Raw genomic sequence first — 19006 nt, forward strand, 5'->3', positions numbered from 1 at the left:
TTTCTCTCTTGTGTACAGGTTCATCTTAAACTACCTAGCCAGTGTTAGGACCACTTATTTTTTCAATCTGTACTCTTTCCTTAAGGGATCTCATTCATGTCCACCATTTGAATTAGCACCTTGTTCAGCTGACTCAACATTTTATCTCTAGCATAGGTTATTCGTCTACTTCCAGCCTCTTAGAGCTTGCCTACATAATATATCTTTTTATCCTAAAGGCACTCAAACTCACCATGCTCAAAAATAAAAATTATAATTTATCTCTCCATATAATGGTCTCTACCAAAAATGCCACCATGTATTCTGGTATGCAAGCCAAAGTCATCTCTTATGCTGCTTTCTTCTCCTTTCCTTGCTACATTCAATCCTCACTAGCTTTCTCCATTTCTCCTCCTAAATATCTCTCAGGTTTTTTTTTCTCTAGTTCCACCACCATTAGCCTAGTGCAGTTTATTCTTTATCACCGAGACTACTTCAGAAATCTTCTAGGTCATGTTCAATTCCGTTTCCACAGTGCTGCCATTTCAAGACATAGGTATGAACACATAATTCTCCTTGCCACTGATCTTGAGGAAAGTTTAAAAGTCTTAACAAGACCTACAAAGTTTTGAATGATTTGAACCCTCCTCACCCTCTCCAGTGTCATCTCACCCTGCATTTGCCTTACTCTTTGTGCTCCAGTTGCACTGGCCTTCCTTTGATTCCTATTCTCTCTGCTCCTTGTCACAGTGCCTTTGAACATGCTCTTTTCTTAGCTAGGAATGCACTTACCCCACTTTCTCTGGTCAACTCACACTCATCGTTCAAATCTTAGCTTATTTTCCTTCAGGAAAGATATTTATAACTTCCTCGACTTGATCCACTGTCCCTAACATTCTCATATTCCATTGTACATCTCTTTATTACGCTTATCACATGGGTGTGTGGCTGGGGAGGGCAGGAGCTCCCAGTCAGCCAGAGAGGTGACAGGCTGAAAGGTGCTGTGTCAGCTGGATGGATTGACCAGCTTTTGCTCTCCCTTCATGTCCTCACACTGTCTCTGGGAGGATGTTACCCTCGCTTTGGGGAGGTGCCTAGCTTTCACCTTTATTTATAATTCAACCCTATTTTGTACTTGCTATTCCTTGACTATACCCTATATTTTTCCAACTAGATGTTCACCCTGCAGAGTAGAATCATCTCTTCCTTCTCCATCTGTAAATAGTCTACTTTATCCATAAAAATAATAATAAGAAGAATATTTTGGTAGTTGCTTACTATGTGCAATGTTTGTTACCTCTATTTTCCCATTTAATTCTCACAACAATCCTGTTCAGTACATTCTGTTATTATCCCCATTTTATAGATGAGAACACTGAGGCCCTGCGAGGTTAAGTAACAGCATCAGTCACAATGCTAAGTGTTAGAGCTAGAATTTGTGCTGAGAAAACTGAAAAACTGGTTTCTGATGATATCTTCTGCTTTGTGAGATGCTCCTTCTTTCGTGAAGACTTTCTTGGTAGGCCAGCAAGATGTGATCTCTTCTTGTAGCTTTCTCTGCATTTTGTTTATGCTTCTATTATGATGATGATCATATTCTGTACTTTATTATGAATATGTCTATTCTCCTGCAGCAGATTATAAACTCTTTGAGGGCAAAGACTATATCTATTCATTGTGTTCTTCCCTTGAATAACTTTAGGATAGTCACCTAACTTCTGAATTAGTTAACCTCTATTATGTGAGAAGGTCGGACCAATCAGTGGTTGAAAGCTTCAATGAGTATAGGGGCCAAGCATGTAACAAATAATTGAGATGGCCTATTTGGCTGTGATGTACTGAAGAATATAGTCCTATCTGAAGAGAGCAGCAGCTACTTGGTTCCTACCGATTGTAGTCACACTGGAGTGTTATGCCTGGTATTGCCAGAGCTTTTGATTTTTCAAGAGAAGTCAGAAATCTGGATTTTTAAAAAAGTGGTATCCCTTGCTTTTTAAATGTTGGATCAATTAAAACACAGACTAGACCTATGTGGACTAGATCTGGACCAATGACTTGTAGATTTTCTTTTTACTCTTCCTTTAAGCTCTTGTTATGCAGAATAATGATTGTATACAAATGAATATTCTAATTCTTATCAAATTTGTTCTAGAAATCACTGCTATCATCAGTAGTATCTTCTATAATGACTGAGAATGGGAAGAAAGAGGGAGAAGAAATATCAAGCAACCAAGGTTTTGCTAGTATTTTGGAAGGACAAACATATTTAAAATAAATAATCTAAGACCCCTGTTCTATAATTATCTGTGTGTATAAGCATAGATGTATATGTAATTTGCATATATATATCATTGAATATGTGTATATTTACCTTATATCCAGAATTTACAGATTTATACTATATTTCACATTTACACAAATTTGCATTTGAATTTACAGAATATGTAAATTTATGTTAGAGAATTTTGAAAAATTAAAAGGTCAGATTCAATTTTAGCTTAAAAAGTTTGAAAACTGGACAGTGACCTTATTGCTTTGATAATCTAATTCCCTAAACTAGCCAGACCTTGGAAAATGAGCAGCTTAAAAATGTTTCTGCCTGTGCTAGAATTTGAAATGACTGTTTAAACTCTTTCAGTCATATCCTGTAAGCTAAGAATATTTTTGAGAAGCTACATGTTGACAAGAATGAAAATGAACTAGATCAGTCACCTCCAGCACATGCAAACGATAAACTCTTTTCAAGTTCTATTCAAGAGCTTTGGTTTCCCAGGTCACCAGAGCCTTATACTGAACAACAGTCTCGATCAACATCTAAAAATAGGTGTAAAGAGCTCTCACCATGGATATGGCACAGCACGAAGTACTGTAGGGATATTGAAGACAGGTAACATTTTCAAGGAGCCAAGGTTTAGTCAGTCTCAAGCAAGAATGTAAATATTTGGCACTATTTGTTAGCTTCTCGAGAAGATTACCCGGGAGAATTTAGGAATTTCCTTCCTGGATTGGCTTTATGAATAGGCTAGACATTAATCTAAGAGGTGCTCATTTTCTTTCTAACTTTGTTGATGCTCTATGTTACAACTTCTTCGGGGGTAAGAGTGTTTTCTTAAGAGGAAATAACTTCAAACTTCCTTCTTTTGGAGTTTTTTCCAGGCTGCATTTTTAGCTCAAAGTAAATAGAGATGGTTATATATTAGCCAGAAGAATGACCACAGGAAGAGAAAAGAATACAGTCCAACTGACATTCTGTAGGCTAGAGAATGTTGGAGCTTGAAGGGACTTTAGCAGTTCCTTAGCTGTTGTCCTACACTCTTAGGGAGTTAGACTAGTTATCTCCAAGACCCATCATAGCTCATTTGTCAAATGAGGCAGCTGAGGCCTAGGGTCAAAGTTTATATTTACTGTGGCTCAGTCTCTCAGGGAAAAGGGAGTTGACTATTAAAATACCAAAATGAGTTCAGATAATGAAAAATTGGCAACAATTTTTGTGGCATTTCAAATAAAGGGGACAGAATTGATCTAGTACTTGAGATTCTAGAAATAACATTTTCTAGCATATGTTTTTCTTTAATCTTAAACAAATTCTAATATATCTTGGGTATCTAATGTGGAAAGAAGCAAACCAATTAAACAAAAGCACCTAGCTCAGTGCCTGGCTCATTGCAGGCACTCAACATATACGTGTTGATTTTAAAAATTTTTTAGATTAAATAGATTTTTATTTATTTTTTCATGTTTCTAATCTAGATGTCTTTGACCCAAGCCTATAACTCTTCCTTGAGACAGAAACTAATTGAACAATTCATTTTGGTAGTTTTTATTTTTATCATAAAACTTCTGCACAAGGGATATTTGACTTCTAGATAATTGTGGTAGATATATGAAAAGAAAAAATAATTCTTTGCCTGGGATTTTATGTCCTACCAAAATTAAATAAATACATAAAAGTACATAAATCAAACCTCCTAGCATGCTAGCCTGCAGGGAAGAGAATGAAATTTGTGTGTATTGTTCTCATTGTTCAGGACAGCTGGGAATAGGAAACAGGTGGTATTAAGTTTTAATCGTTCTCTTTTCACATCAGAATCTTCATATATATGATTCTTAAAAATTCAGTGGGGAAATTGTACACACTTTAATATTAATTGTGACTAAATGAATGGTTAATATTTCATATGAGCCATTTAAAAATTATGAACTTTGCACTTATGTTCATCCTTCACGTACCTGTTGGTATAATCTCTTATGAATAGTATTTTCATTATATTCTTCTCTTGCTCAAAATCCTATTAAGAATGCCTATAGCTTTAGTGGGTACAAGTGGGAGCTCTAGGGACAGAAATTCTGGGTCTGAGTCTCTACCTTTTGCTAGCTGTATGACTTTGGGAATGTCGTTTATTTCCTCTGGGGCTCAGTTTCCTTATAAACAAAGCAGGGGAATGTGTACAACAATACTGATAGTATTGTTGTGAAGGATAAATGAGACAATGTTTAAAGCTCTTGGCATAGTGCCTGGCATGAGGTAAGCCTTAGTATGTACATAGTACAGAGTACAGAGTGCATAGACATTCAATAAATATTGATTTAATGAATGGATGGATATCTAGTGCTTGGAAGGTACCATGTAAATCCTTTATCCTATCATTCAGGAATTGGCTCCTGTATTTATCCCAGGCACCAATACTCTTAGTTTGTTATAGTCATTAAGATTCGTCCCTTTGCTACAGCCAAACTAATTTCCTTTCTGCCCCTAAGCACTATTCATCTTCTCAGTCCCGAGCTCTCACTGTTGTCCTTACCCCACAGAGTGCTCTTTACTCTTCAATGCCACAATATTTCAATTTGTTTCATAATCTTGCACAAAACTCACCTTTTCCAGGAAATTGCTTAATTAACCCCCTTTGACTTAGGTCTCACCATTATTCTGGTTCATCTTCTCAGCACACACATAATTGTTTGCATAATCCTCTGCACCTGCAGATATATAGCTTTGCATGGTTCTTAAGTCATTTTCTATATATTTATCTCCCTCCTCCAGCTAGTTGCAAAGCTCTTCAGTGGCACTGAGACATGCATCTCTTACTTTGTAACACCCTTCCCATATCACCTTTGGCGTCTAGCCTCAAGCACATGGTTTCAAATGCTTGCTGAAAAAAATGAATCAATGATATTTAATGAAATTGCATTTTGCAACAATGAAAAGCAAAACATCAAATGGAGGCAATTTCGTGCTTGTGATCTAAAACAGCAGACCAGGTGTTCTGACAATGAACTGGTATTTGTGATTATTTATTTATTTATTTATTTATTTATTTATTTATTTATTTATTTATTTATTTATTTATTTATTTATTTATTTATTTATTTATTTATTTATTTATTTATTTATTTATTTATTTATTTATTTCTGCTCTGGGTCCTCGTTGCTGCACGCGGGCTTTCTCTAGGTGCGGAGAGCTGGGGCTACTCTTCGTTGTGATGCACGGACTTCTCACTGCGGTGGCTTCTCGTTGCAGAGCACGGGCTCTAGGCACACGGGCTTCAGTAGTTGTAGCTTGTGGGTTCTAGAGCACAGGCTCAGTAGTTGTGGTGCATGGGCTTAGTTGCTCCGCGGCATGTGGGATCTTCCCGGACCAGGGCTCGAACCTGTGTCTCCTGCATTGGCAGGCGGATTCTTAACCACTGCACCACCAGGGAAGTCCCTGTGATTATTTTTATATTTTGTGAAATGAGGCTGGAGGAGGAAAATGCATCATTGTGTGACTGCAATGGCGATAGTGTAACATGTATAGCATTATGAAATATTCTACTGTTACTGAGTGAGTGTACAATTTAAAAGAATAATATAGCTTGGGTGTGACCCTGGTCATGTCACTTAACCTCTCAGGAGCTCAGTTTCCCCATCTGTAAAATAAATGAGGGGTTGGATTATATTATCTCTGTCTGCTGTCAGTTCTATTATTTTATGGTTTTTAGATCACATACTTCAGCCTAAGTTGGTAGTGTGGCTGTGTGCATATGATGTGAATTTTAAATATATGATATCTTAGTAGTCATAACTGGTTCCTTTTGAGGGTGGCTAGACATATTAAATATATGTAGCTTCCGTCTCGGGTATGTGACGTTTGTGATCTTTGCCTTGAGAAACCAAAAGGTTCTAGGTTAGGATAAACAAGATTCAGTATATTCTAGCAGGCTAAGGATGATGAGGGAAAGAGAAACTAAAAGAATTTTTAGTTCAGGAATAAATTAAGACTTAGGTAAAACAGGGCCAGCATTTATCAATAAGCAGAAGTAGGTATCTTTCCTCATTCTTTCTCTCCCGTTTACCTCCCTAAACGCCAGGGAAACACCCTCCCCAAAAAGGAATTTATCACCAATTACAATTCATGATTCAAAGTCATCATAAAAAATTGCTACTCTTAAGCACAGAGACTTGGCTATTTAAAAAAAAAAAACAAGTAAAAATTTTATTAACACATGAAAGTAGAAAGACATGTAAGTTTATACCAAGTAATATAAATCACTTGCAAATCTGCCAGTGCCCTAGGTTAATGATATTAAAGAACCATAAGACACTGATGAGGAATTTATTCCCTGATCACCAAACCAGAATTAAAAGACAGACTATATTGATTTGTCTAGTTTTATAAAAACATTCGTTTCTAATGAATGAATGAAAATTACTTCTTCAAAAGCATCTCCCCACCATGCATTTTTTTTTAAGTATTTGTTTATTTATTTATTTATGGCTGTGTTGGGTCTTCGTTTCTGTGCGAGGGCTTTCTCTAGTTGTGGCAAACGGGGGCCACTCTTCATCGCGGTGCGCGAGCCTCTCACTATCGCGACCTCTCTTGTTGCGGAGCACAGGCTCCAGACGCGCAGGCTCAGTAGTTGTGGCTCACGGGCCCAGCTGCTCCGCGGCACGTGGGATCTTCCCAGACCAGGGCTCGAACCCGTGTCCCCTGAATTGGCAGGCAGATCCTCAACCACTGCGCCACCAGGGAAGCCCCCTTTTTTTTTCCTTTGAACAGAAAAGGAATTGTATTGAGGAATCTCTTTATTGAGATACAATTCACATATTTAAAGTGTACAATTCAATGGTTTTTAATATATTCACAGAGTTGTATAACCATCATCACAATCAATATTAGAATATTCTCATCACCCCAAAAAGAAACCCCCTACCCATTAGCAGTCACTCACCACTGCTCCCACTCCCCACCCCCAGCCCTAAGCAACCATTAATCTACTTCTGTCCCTACAAATTGACCTACTCTGGACATTTCATATAAGCGGAATCATATAATGTGTGGTCTTTTGTGTTGGTTTCTTTCACTTAGCATAATGTCCTCAAGGTTCCTCCATGTTGTAGCATGTGTCAGTACTTCACTCCTTTTTCTGCTTTTATTTTATTTATCCATTCATCCATTGATGGGCATTCGGGTTGTTTCCACTTTGGGCCTATTGTGAATAATGCTGCTATGAACCTTCATGTATCAGTTCACAATCCATTCTTGACTCTGCTCCAGATCTTGTGAAACATTGAGAAGGCTCAACTCTCTCTTGCTTCTAGAAACTCATTCAAAGTATAGCAGTCCCATGGAGACGTTGCCTCCACCATAAGAACAAAAAGAGAATATTCATTTAGCTGGAGGAGAGGGGACACGTGGGGGCCAGAGACCTCTTCTTGGTAGATTCCTGACAACTTATGTGAGTTCATGGGCTCTGAGAAGTTTGGAGAAGATCATGAGGTTTTCTATCTGCAGAACGGGTACATGATCCCCTTGCTTCCTTCCAGCAGCCCCTCATTAAGACATCCACATCTAGGGAAATTTGGGTCCTAAAGTAACACCATATTTAAACAGCCTCATGGGAATGGTCAGACAGTGACATGTTTGGGAGATATCCTGAATTCCTTAGGTCAACACATGGATAAGGGTGAACAGGAAAAGAGCCTGCATTTTTCAGATTTTCCTCACAACCCTCAGGGTATAACAGTCCTGGAGAGGAAGCTGAGCACTCCTCCTTGGGAGGGGAAAGGAGGAATCAAGATTGAGTGGAGTGGGTCACCCTTACTCCCCTGCTGAGAGGCTCTGCATTTTTTAAAAAAGCAAAAAGTCTATATTATTCCTCAATTGTGCTTTTCATGACAATAGAAATCATTTCAAGGTACAAATCAATATAAATATAAAATATATGGTATTAGAGATCTTCCATAATGAGAATCAGTTTTTGAAGAAATGTAGTTTTGTCATGTAACGGTAACCTAACATGGTTTTTTAGAATTTGGCACATTGTGTAGCACATTGAGTATATAGGACTTCAAGCTAAGAGATGAAGTATCTAAAATGGATTACATTTATATATCTCTAGTTACAGTTTGTATCTTTAATATTACATAAAATTACTATAAATATGTGTTATTGAACACACATTGTTCATCAAATAGAGCCCAAAGGAAATAGAAGCAACCTGAGAAATTTCTCTGAGGATGTTTTATAGCCTCAAAGGTGCTACAAGCCTTTTACCAAAAGACTGGGAGAAAAAGAACAAGTCGCTATGAGTCAGGAGTATGTATATTGAGACTGAGGGGAAAGGTAAGGGATTGCTGAAAGCATAAGGAATTGAGGCCAGAGAGTGGGATACTGTAGTTAAGGCTTTCTGATGTAGAGCAGTCCTAGGAGATGGCAAGGTCTGGAAGCCTTCAATGGCAGTGAGTGGGTAGAATGAAGTGAAGGTGAATGTCACAGGAGTTAAAGGTTTAGGAACTAAAAATGTAGGGCACTGAGTGGACCGACTGTCCATAAGGATCTTTACTTATTGAATGAATAGGGAGTGCCTATTCTGTGGAAAGTATTGTGGAGAGACAGCCATAAATGAGGAAGACATAGTTCCTGGCTTCATAGAACTTCTGTTCTAGTAGAGAAGATAGACAGCTAAACAAATAGTTATAATAAAGTAATAGACTTAGACAGAGAGTGTCTGTCCTCTCTGGTAGCTAATGATAATGGTATTATTTTTAGGAGGCGTGCTCTTGCCCATTTTTCTATCATTTTTTTTCTTTAAGTATTTTTATTGTCAAGATGGTGAATTATTTAAATTATGCATGTTTTTATAGAAATATAATACAATTTATTTTTAAATAAATTTCCTAGACATAAAAATAAATGTGGTCCAATTAAACAGCAAGTTTGTTATTTATTCACTCAGTCTTAGACTGAGGATTTCTACTGGGATCGTATGAGAAAGTGATAGCTCATGGGCAGATGGGCAGCCTAGTTATTTGGAATGATATTTTTTCATAAGAACAGAAAAAAAAAAGAGAAAACAGTGTTATTTAGAACCTACAGTATGGTAGATATTTTAGGTATGTCATTAAATTCAGTAACAAAGTTTTAAATGGCGTTATTATCTTGATTTTACAAATAAAAAAAAAATTTCAAGCAGATAAATTTTCCCTTTTGAAGATCACACAGGTAGTAGGTAGAGAGAAGATTTGCATTAGGGTTGGTCTGACACTTAGCCTTTAGGTTTCTATCATTCTTTTCAAAAAAAGGTTTTGTTCCATTAGGTAGATTTTTCTTCAAAAGGAATAATCCATTCAAGCTAGTTTTAAAATGAGTGATGGGTTGCTTTAAAAGCCAAGAAAGCTCTATCATTTTCTGAGTAAAAAAATGGCGCTCAGTTTACAGACAAAAATAAAATAGATTCAGAAAAGTTAGGTAATTTATTCAATGTCATACAGCTAGTGAATGGCAGAGCTAGGCTTCAAAACGGGGTCTGTCATAGTTGTAGTTCCATTATGGCTATGTAAGGTGACTACAGCCCATCCTTCTGGCTGATTAAAACTGAAAAATATGGAAAAATACAAAAAAATGCTACTTGAGGACTCTAAAAAGTTAACAAAAGCAGTAATATTATGGAGAGAAGTCAAACCTTGGAGAAGGGACCAGCATGGGGGTGAGTTTCCCATTTTTGTTCCTTGTGCGGCTTTGTGTCTAGAGTGGGTCCCAGTCACACAGTGGTGTGGTGATGTTGGAGGCTAAAACTCTGACAGAAAATTCATCAACTTTCTGGCCAGAAGAACAAGGAAAAGAAGTGCCACAATACTGGATAGTGTGGGAGGGATCACAGAAGGGAGAAAGCTGGAGAAGGGGTCCTCTAATTCTGTACAAGTCTCAGCTGAACCCCTCAGCTATTCCTGCATAGGATAGACCCTAATGAGAAGAACAAAGGCTTCTAGAACTGAAGTGAGGTTAGAATCTTCTATGTGCAAGTTTCAGATTAACCCTGAATAAAACCTGCATGAGACAGATCCAAATAAGCAGAGCAAATTCTTTGAGAAATAAAATAAGATTTAACATTTTAGCAACTTTACTGAGGTATACTTTACATACTGTAAAATTCATCTGCTTTAATTTTATAATTCAATGATTTTGGGGAAATTTACTGAGTTGTACAAACATCACTACAGTTCTGTTTTGATCATTTCCATCAGCCCAATAAGATCACTTGTTTCTGTTTACAGTTAACCTTTGTTCTCACCCCTGGAAACCACTAATCAACTTTTTGTCTCTATAGATTTATGTTTTCTGGACATTTCACATGAATGGAATCATACAATATGTGGTCTTTGCATCTGGCTTATTTCACTTAGCATAATGTTTTTGAAGTCTGTCTGTATCGTATTATATATGAGTATTTTGTTCTTTTTTAAGAATGAAAAGTGTTCCACTGTATGGGTATTTCACATTCTAAACTAAAATTTGAACTGCCACCCATTTAAGGCAAGACAGAATTTATGGTCTGAACCTCACAGAATGATTACCTGGTAAAACAAAAGCATCAACATTCTCCAAAAGACCACAAGTCCCAGGACCCAGAGTCTAAACAAGACCATAGGCAAAATGTCTGAGACATTCTCATAAAAAGGAAAACTAAGAGAATGTGTCAACAGTAGACATGTTCTACAAGAAATGCTAAAGAAAGTTCTTCAAGATAAAGGAAAATTATATCAGAGGGAAACTGGAATCCACGGGAATGGAGGAAGAGCATCAGAGATGGTAAATATACAGGTAAATACAAAAGACGATTTTCTCCTAAGTTCTTTAAAATATGTATTATTATTGAAATCAAAGGTGTAATGTTGTCTTGTGGAGTTTTCAGTGTAAGTAGATATTATATTTATGAAAAATATTACATAAAAATGTACAAGGATCTATTTGGTTAAATGACTTTTATATTTTACTTGACATCACAAAATACTAACTTTATTATTATTTTTTTATAAATTTATTTTATTTTTTTTTAATTTTTGGCTTCATTGGGTCTTCGTTGCTGCACGTGGGCTTTCTCTAGTTGCGGTGAGTGGGGGCTACTCTTTGTTGCGGTGTGTGGGCTTCTCATTGCGGTGGCTTCTCTTGTTGTGGAGCACGGGCTCTAGGCGTGCAGGCTTCAGTAGTTGTGGCTCATGGGCTCTAGAGCGCAGGCTCAGTAGTTGTGGCACATGGGCTTAGTTGCTCCGTGGCATATGGGATCTTCCTGGACCAGGGCTCGAACCCGGGTCCCCTGCATTGGCAGGCGTATTCTTAACCACTGTGCCACCAGGGAAGTCCAATACTAACTTTAAATAGATTGCAAAAGGTTAGTTGTATATATTGTAATCCCTAGAGAAATTATTAAAAATATAATTCAAAGAAAAAATTCAAAAAATCCAATATACAAGTTGATTTAGAATAGAAAAAGATATTCAGCTAATCCAAAAGAAAGTAGAAAAAGGGTAAGAAAAGAACAAAAGGGACTTCCCTGGTGGTCAAGTGGTGAAGAATCCGCCTTCCAATGCAGGGGATTTAGGTTCGATCCCTGGTCGGGGAACTAAGATCCCACATGCCATGGGACAACTAAGCCCGCATACCACAGCTAGAGACTCCATGGGCTCTGGAGCCTGCGTGCCACAACTACAGAGTTCACGCACTCTAGAGCCCATGTGCCACAACTAGAGAGGAGAGAAACCCAAGCGCTGCAATGAAGAGCACATGCGACACAACGAACGATCCCACGTATTGCAACTAAGACCAGATGCAGCCAATAAATAAATAAATAAATAATAATTTAAAAAAAAGAAAAAAAAGTGTCCATCCCAGAACCTCTAAAGTTGGGAGGGCTCTTTAAAAAAAAAAGAAAAATAAAAAGAAAAGAATAAAAACAGAGGGGACAAGCAGAAACAAATAATGTCATATCTAAATCAAATCGTGGGGACTTCCCTGGTGGTCCAGTAGTTAAGACTCTGCACTCCCAATGCAGGGGGCCTGGGTTCGATCCCTGGTCGGGGAACTAGATCCCACATACCGCAACTAAGAGTTCACATGCCACAACTAAAGACCCCACACAGAGCAACAAAGATCCAGTGTACTGCAACTAAGACCTGGCAGAGCTAAATAAATAAATAAATAAATATTTTAAAAAATCAAATCATGCCACCAATTACATTGAATGTAAATAATCTAAAGATGCTAATTAAAAGACATAAATTGAAAATTGAATCATAAAAGCAAGACCTAATTATATGCTGTCTATATGAAATGTACTTTAAATATAAAGGCATATATAGGTTAAAAGCAAAATTATGGAAGAAGATATACCATGAAAATACTAATCAAAAAATGCTATTGTGGCTATATTACTATCAGACAAAGTAAACTTCAGAGCAAGGTATATTTCCAGGGACAAAGAGAAAATTACATAATTATAAAAGAATCAGTTCACCAAGAAGACATATAAATCCTAAATGTATATGAAACTAACAGCAGATCTTAAAAAAACACCTGACAAAAAGTAATAGAACTGAAAGAAGTAGACAAATCCACAATTGTATATAGTGACATCAACAGGTATCTCAGTAATTGATAGAAAACTTAGAAAAGAGATGAATATGGGTATATAGAAGACGTAAACAACACTAGCAGCAGCCTGAGTTCATCTTCTTATCAAGTGCACAGGGAACATATTCTGGGTCATAAAACAAAACTTAATACTCTAAAAGAATAGAAATCATACAAAGTATGTTTGCTGACCATAATGAAATTAAACTAAGAATTAATAACAGAGATATAAGATATCTGGAAAACCATCAAATATTTGGAAAGCATTACTAAATAACCAATGAATAAAAGAGGAAGAGTCAAGGGAAATTATATTTTGAATTAAATTAAATTTAAATTGCAACATTTGTGAGATGCATCTAATGAAGTTCTTTGAGGGAAGTGTGTAGCACTAAGTGTATCTTTTAGAAAAGAAAAAGTTTTCAAAATAAGGGTTTAAGCATCCATCTGAAGAAAATAGTAAACATGAGCAAATTAAATTCAAAGAATACAGAAGGAAATAACAAAGATAAGAGCAGACATCAATGAAAATGAAAGCAGAAAAACAATTGAGAAAGTCAATGAAACAAAAAACTGCATCTTAGAAAAATTTCAATAAAATTGGTAAATATCTAGCAACACTAACAAAGATAAGAGTGAAGATGCAAATTGCCAATACCAGGAATGAAAGGGAGGATATCATTACAGAACCTACAGATATAAGAGGATAATACAGGAATGCTGAGGACAATTGTATGCGTATACATCTGGAAGCTTAGATAAATTGGACTAATCCTTAAAAGCTATAAGCCATCAAATCTTTCTCAAGATGAAATAAGTAACTGTATAGTCATATATCTATTAAATAATTTGATTTCATAGTTAAATAAACTTCCAAAAAGAAGACTCCAGGTCCAGATGGCTCCACCAGAGAATCCTATCAAACATTTAAGGAAGGAATACTTCTAAATCTATACAATCTCTTCCAGTAAAAAGAGGTCAACATCACCCTGATACCAAAATCAGAGAAAGACATTAAAGAAAAGTAGAAGCTCAATAGCCATCATGAACATAGATACAAAGTCCTGAACAAAATATTAGAAAATAAAAATCGATAATATCTGAAAATAACACATCAGGACCAAAAAGGGTTTATCTCAGAAATGTAGGGATGGTTCATCACTGGAAATCAATCAATTTACTCCACCGCAATAACAGATTAAAGAAGAAAAAGTACATGATCATATCAAAAGATGCAGGAAAAATAAATTGACAAAAATCAACATCAATTAATGATTTTAAAAATTATCAACAAACAAAGAATTGGAGGGGAAGTTAATCTGATAAAGAGAATTTACAAAAACAAACATCTAAAACAAAACAAAATGAAACAAGATCTCTCAAGTGACAACATACTTAATGGTGAAAGATAATACTTTTTACCTGCAGTAGGAATCAAGAAGAGATGTCTACTTTCACTCCTCTTATTCAACTTTATACTTGAGGTCTTCTTGAGTGAAATGAGGCAAGAAAAAGAAATAAAATGCATACAAATTGGAAAAGAAGAAATAAATTCGTCTTTGTTCACAGATGTCATGATTTTCTAAATAGAAAATTCCAAGGACTCTACAAAAATTGTTCCTAGAACTAATAAATGAGATTAACAATGTATGATACAAGGTCAATACAAAAATCAATTGTACTTCCAAATGCTGACAATGAGCAATTGGAAAACAAAATTTAAAAATCCATGCCATTTACAATGTACACACAGCATGAAATACCTAGGTATAAATTTAACAAAATATATATGTCTGTTTTCTGAAAATTACTAAACAATGATAAAATGTCTCAATATAGCTAAATTTCAATTCTCTCCAAACAAATCTATACATTCAATTCAATCACAATCAAAATCGTAGCAGAATATTTGTTGATATAGAAAAGCTTGTTCACAATGTATGTGGAAAAGCAAAGGAACTAAAATATCCAAAACAATTTTGAAAATGAAGAAAAAGTTGGAGGACTCACACCAGCTGATTTCAAGTCTTACTATAAAGTTAACCAAGATATAATGATATTGGTCAAAGGATAGATGCACAGCTTATTGGTAAAGAATCTAGAGTACAGAACTAGACCCACATAAATACGAACAACTGATCTTTTTGTAGTTATGTCTACTTTATTTCTTTCTTATTTCATGCATTTAAAAATATTTTTATTGTGGTAAAGATGTGTGACATAAAATTTACCATCCTGACAATGTCTATGTATACAGTTTAGCAGTGTTAAGTATATTCACATTGTCATGTAACTAATCTCCATGGCTTTTTCATCTTCCAAAACTGAAACACTATACCCATTAAACAACAGCTCCCAATTCCCCCCTCACTCCAGCCCCTGGAAACCACCTTTCTACTTTGTTTCTATGATTTTGACTACTCTAGATACTTCACATAAGTGGAATTATACAATATTTGTCTTTTTTTGACTGGTTTATTTCACTTAGAGTAATCTCCTTAAGATTCACCCATGTTGTAGCATATGTCAGAATTTTCTTCCTTTTGGAAAATTGAATTTTGACAAAGTTCCAAAGGCAATTAAATGGAAAAATTAGTCTTTTCAAAAATTGAACAGTAATGCCAAAAAAAAAAATGAGTGTAACCAGTGCTCATATATTGGTTACTAATACCATTCTTCCATAAAAGGAATCAGGGCTCTTGGAGGAATGGCTGATTGTAGGGCCAGGGAAGGAAATGTACAATATGAGCCTGGAACATTTTGTACTGCCAGAAAGCAAGGAAACATGTAATCAAGCAAGCAAACAAATAAACCAAAAAAACCCTCAGTGATGGGGCTACATCAAAGGGACACAGGACCCAACTGAAAGAGATCCCAGTGGCCAAAGCTGGAACAATTTGAGCAACAAAATAAATAAGTAGTCAGATTATAACACAAGGTATAAAATAAATATCCATGAGTCCATACTAATATGCATGATCAACAGTAAAGAGCAATGATCTTCTGATTTTTGAAATTTTTCAGTACTGATACTCAAAACAACAAGGATGGATTTAAAATAAGTGTGGTGATTGAAATAAGCTAGACATCAAAGAGTACGCACTGTATGATTCCATTTATATAAAAACCTAGAAATGTAAACCAATCTATAGTGACAGAAAGTAAGTGAGTAGTTGCCTGGGAATGGAGGTGGAGGGAGGGATGGAAAGGTGCATAGGTGATTTCTACAGGATGATTGAAATGTTTGTTATCTTGATTGTGGTATGTTTCCATAATTGCTTATGTAGGTCAAAACTAATCAAATTTCACAGTTCAATTATGTGCAGTTTGTTTCATTTAAATTAGGCCTCAGTAAAGTTTTAAAAAGTTGTCTATTTGACCCTCAATCTAGGGTTCTTGTCATTACACCACAGTTGCCTCTCCAAATTGGGATGGAACCTCTAAAGGTGGTGGGCAGAGAGAAAGAATCAATATTTATGATGTAATCTATTAGAGTTAGGGTCTCCCAGATCTTGAATCATAGTATTAAGTTAAACTTCAAATAATAGGTTGAACTACATGAAATTGCTCTCTTAATAGGCCAAAGGGATTGAGTATCAGAATTTCATATAGTTTATAGTAATTTGAATTTTTCTGGGGCAGGGGTGTACAGGGAAAGAACATAATACATGCATTGCATTTAGACTTAGATGCAAATTCTTAGAGTGGTGAAAAGTGACATCTGTGAGTTGATTCAAGGAAGGATGTTGGCTTCTCAATTTCAGTACAATTCGTGAAGCCTCAACAGAGCATATGATTTTTTTAAAAAATGGAAATAGGTTTAGACAATGTAGAAAATTTAAAGAAGTAAAAATTGCCCAAAGAAAATCACTGTTAATTTGGTGCAAATTCTTCAGGACTTTTTCCTATACATATATAAACTCACATAGATTATAGCTTATTTTCTAAAATGGCATTGTACTATAGATACCAATTTGATGTGAATGCAAGACATATTTTTATTTCATTTTTATCTTGGGCATCTTTTCAAGGCAATACATAAAAGAACATTCGTTTAGTTTTTAGCTTTCACATTATTTTGTCACTGAATGGGGAACCCTAATTATTTTAAAAATAATTCTGTTATTAACATTTTGGTAGTTTATAATTGCACTACTCTAAACAGCAGTCTAATGAATATTCTTGTAGCTAAACCCTTGTGCACATACATGAATATTTCTTCAGTATAGATTGCTAAAGCGTGGTCAATAGGTAAAAACAATCTTGAGACTTTGGATATATAATTTGCAATTTGGTAAATCCTTCTTGCAACACCATTTTCCTGGCTTTTGGGATACTATTATTCTCTTGGTTTTCCTTTTAACCCATTGACTACTCCTGTATCCTTTGCTGGATCCTTTTCCTCTTCCTAACATCTAAATGTTGCAATGCCCCAAAGCTCAGTCCTTGGAACTCTTTACCTAGAATTGCTTCCTACATGATCTCAGCTGGTCCCATGACTTCCAAATTTATATCTCTAGCCTAACCTTTCCCTGAATTTCAGATGATCTGGATATCTAATAGACATTTCAAGGTTAACATGTATCAAATCAATACATTTATTCCTACCCCACTCCTCAAACTGCTCTTCATTTATTATCTGCCCCTGTTCAGTTTCTTAAGCCAAAAACTGAGAACTATCCTTGATACTTTTCTTTCTCCTATAATCCACATCTTATCCACCAGCTAATTCATTCAGGTCTATCTTCAAAATATATCCCAAATCGGACTGCCTTTCACTGTCTCTGGCTCAACCACTGTAGTCAAAGACACCATCACATCTCAGCTGAACTATTGCCCCTGTCTCCTAAGTGCTCTCACCCTTGTCCCTTTAAGATCTACTCTACATACCATAGAATGAATGATCCTTTAAAAATGCAAAGACCATGTCAATGCCTTATTGAAATCCTCTAATGGCTTCCCAGTACACTTATGAAATCCATAGTTCTCTGTTCCATACACACTGGGCTCCTCGTCATCTCTTGAATGCCCCCTTAGCTCTTACAGGTACCTTTGTTTTCTTACTTCATTCAATTTTATGTTTAGCTGTTACCTCTTCAGGAAGAGCCTCTCTGACCACTCTATCTAAGATAGCACCTCCTGCCACTCTTTTCCCTCTTATCTTGCTTAATCATTTTTGTCATAACATTTATCAATAACTGACACTGTATATTTGTTTGTTAATTTGTTTATTTTGTTTCATAAGAATGTAGGCTCTGCTGGGGGTAAGACTTGTTTCCATTTTCTTTGTTATTATACATAGCAGACATTCAGTGAATAAATAAGTTAATGAGGCCAATTTTCAGTACGCTTTTAATGATTTCCATTCCTACCAGCAGTGTCTGAGAGAGTCCGTTTTCCCATACCCTTGCCAACAATGAATATTATGGATGTTTTTCAACTTTGCTAATCTGTGGGTTACAAAATAATATATCATGATGAGAAACTATGAAAAGATGGCCAGGACAGAACTTGTTTTCTTTCTTAGTGGTACATAAAATAATGTGCATCTTATAATTGATGACATTTAAGATCTGATAAGGCATGGTATTTGGGCTGCCTGTCAATTTGCCTCGCATTGTAGATACAGAATCAGTTGAGAACATGGTACCTGCCTTTGAAAGTAAGGCAGTAAATGGGAAGTAAAATGTGCATGAATATTTTGAATAATTTGAAACTAAATCAGGTGGGAATCATTTTCCAATCATTAGATTAAGAGTTTTCTGGTTATGTTTGGTGGGCTTGCCTCGGGGGTCTACAGATGGTGGGTGAGGAGGAATGGGGAGGGGTGGTTGGGCTTAGCCAGCAGAGGTCATATTCCAACTTAAATGGAGCAGCTCTTCCTTTACTTATATTACATTTAGGATTTCCTTGGTCTTTCCATTATTTCACTTGAATAAAGAATGCCATTGATTAAAAATAAACACAAATATTTGAAAACTACTGTTTTTTTTAACATTATCGTTTTCCTTTTTATTTAATCAAAGATTGGTGGATAAACATAAATACAGCACAATTACTTCAGATCATTCTTCATATTGTATACACACAGACTGATGGAAGGGCCAAACGGTATGTGTTAAATTGGAGAATAATGCTTG

At 35.9% G+C, this 19006-nt stretch overlaps 1 long non-coding RNA gene across 6 annotated transcripts in view; it reads left to right on the plus strand.

Annotated features, from left to right (window-relative positions):
• Window positions 1-19006, plus strand: part of LOC309620793 — a 959234-nt gene that overhangs the window by 103274 nt on the left and 836954 nt on the right. The gene's annotated exons all lie outside the window — the stretch shown is intronic.

This window comes from Balaenoptera borealis, assembly GCF_965194805.1.
Source record: "Balaenoptera borealis genome assembly, chromosome: X".
In the NCBI taxonomy this organism is placed as follows: Eukaryota; Metazoa; Chordata; class Mammalia; order Artiodactyla; family Balaenopteridae; genus Balaenoptera; species Balaenoptera borealis.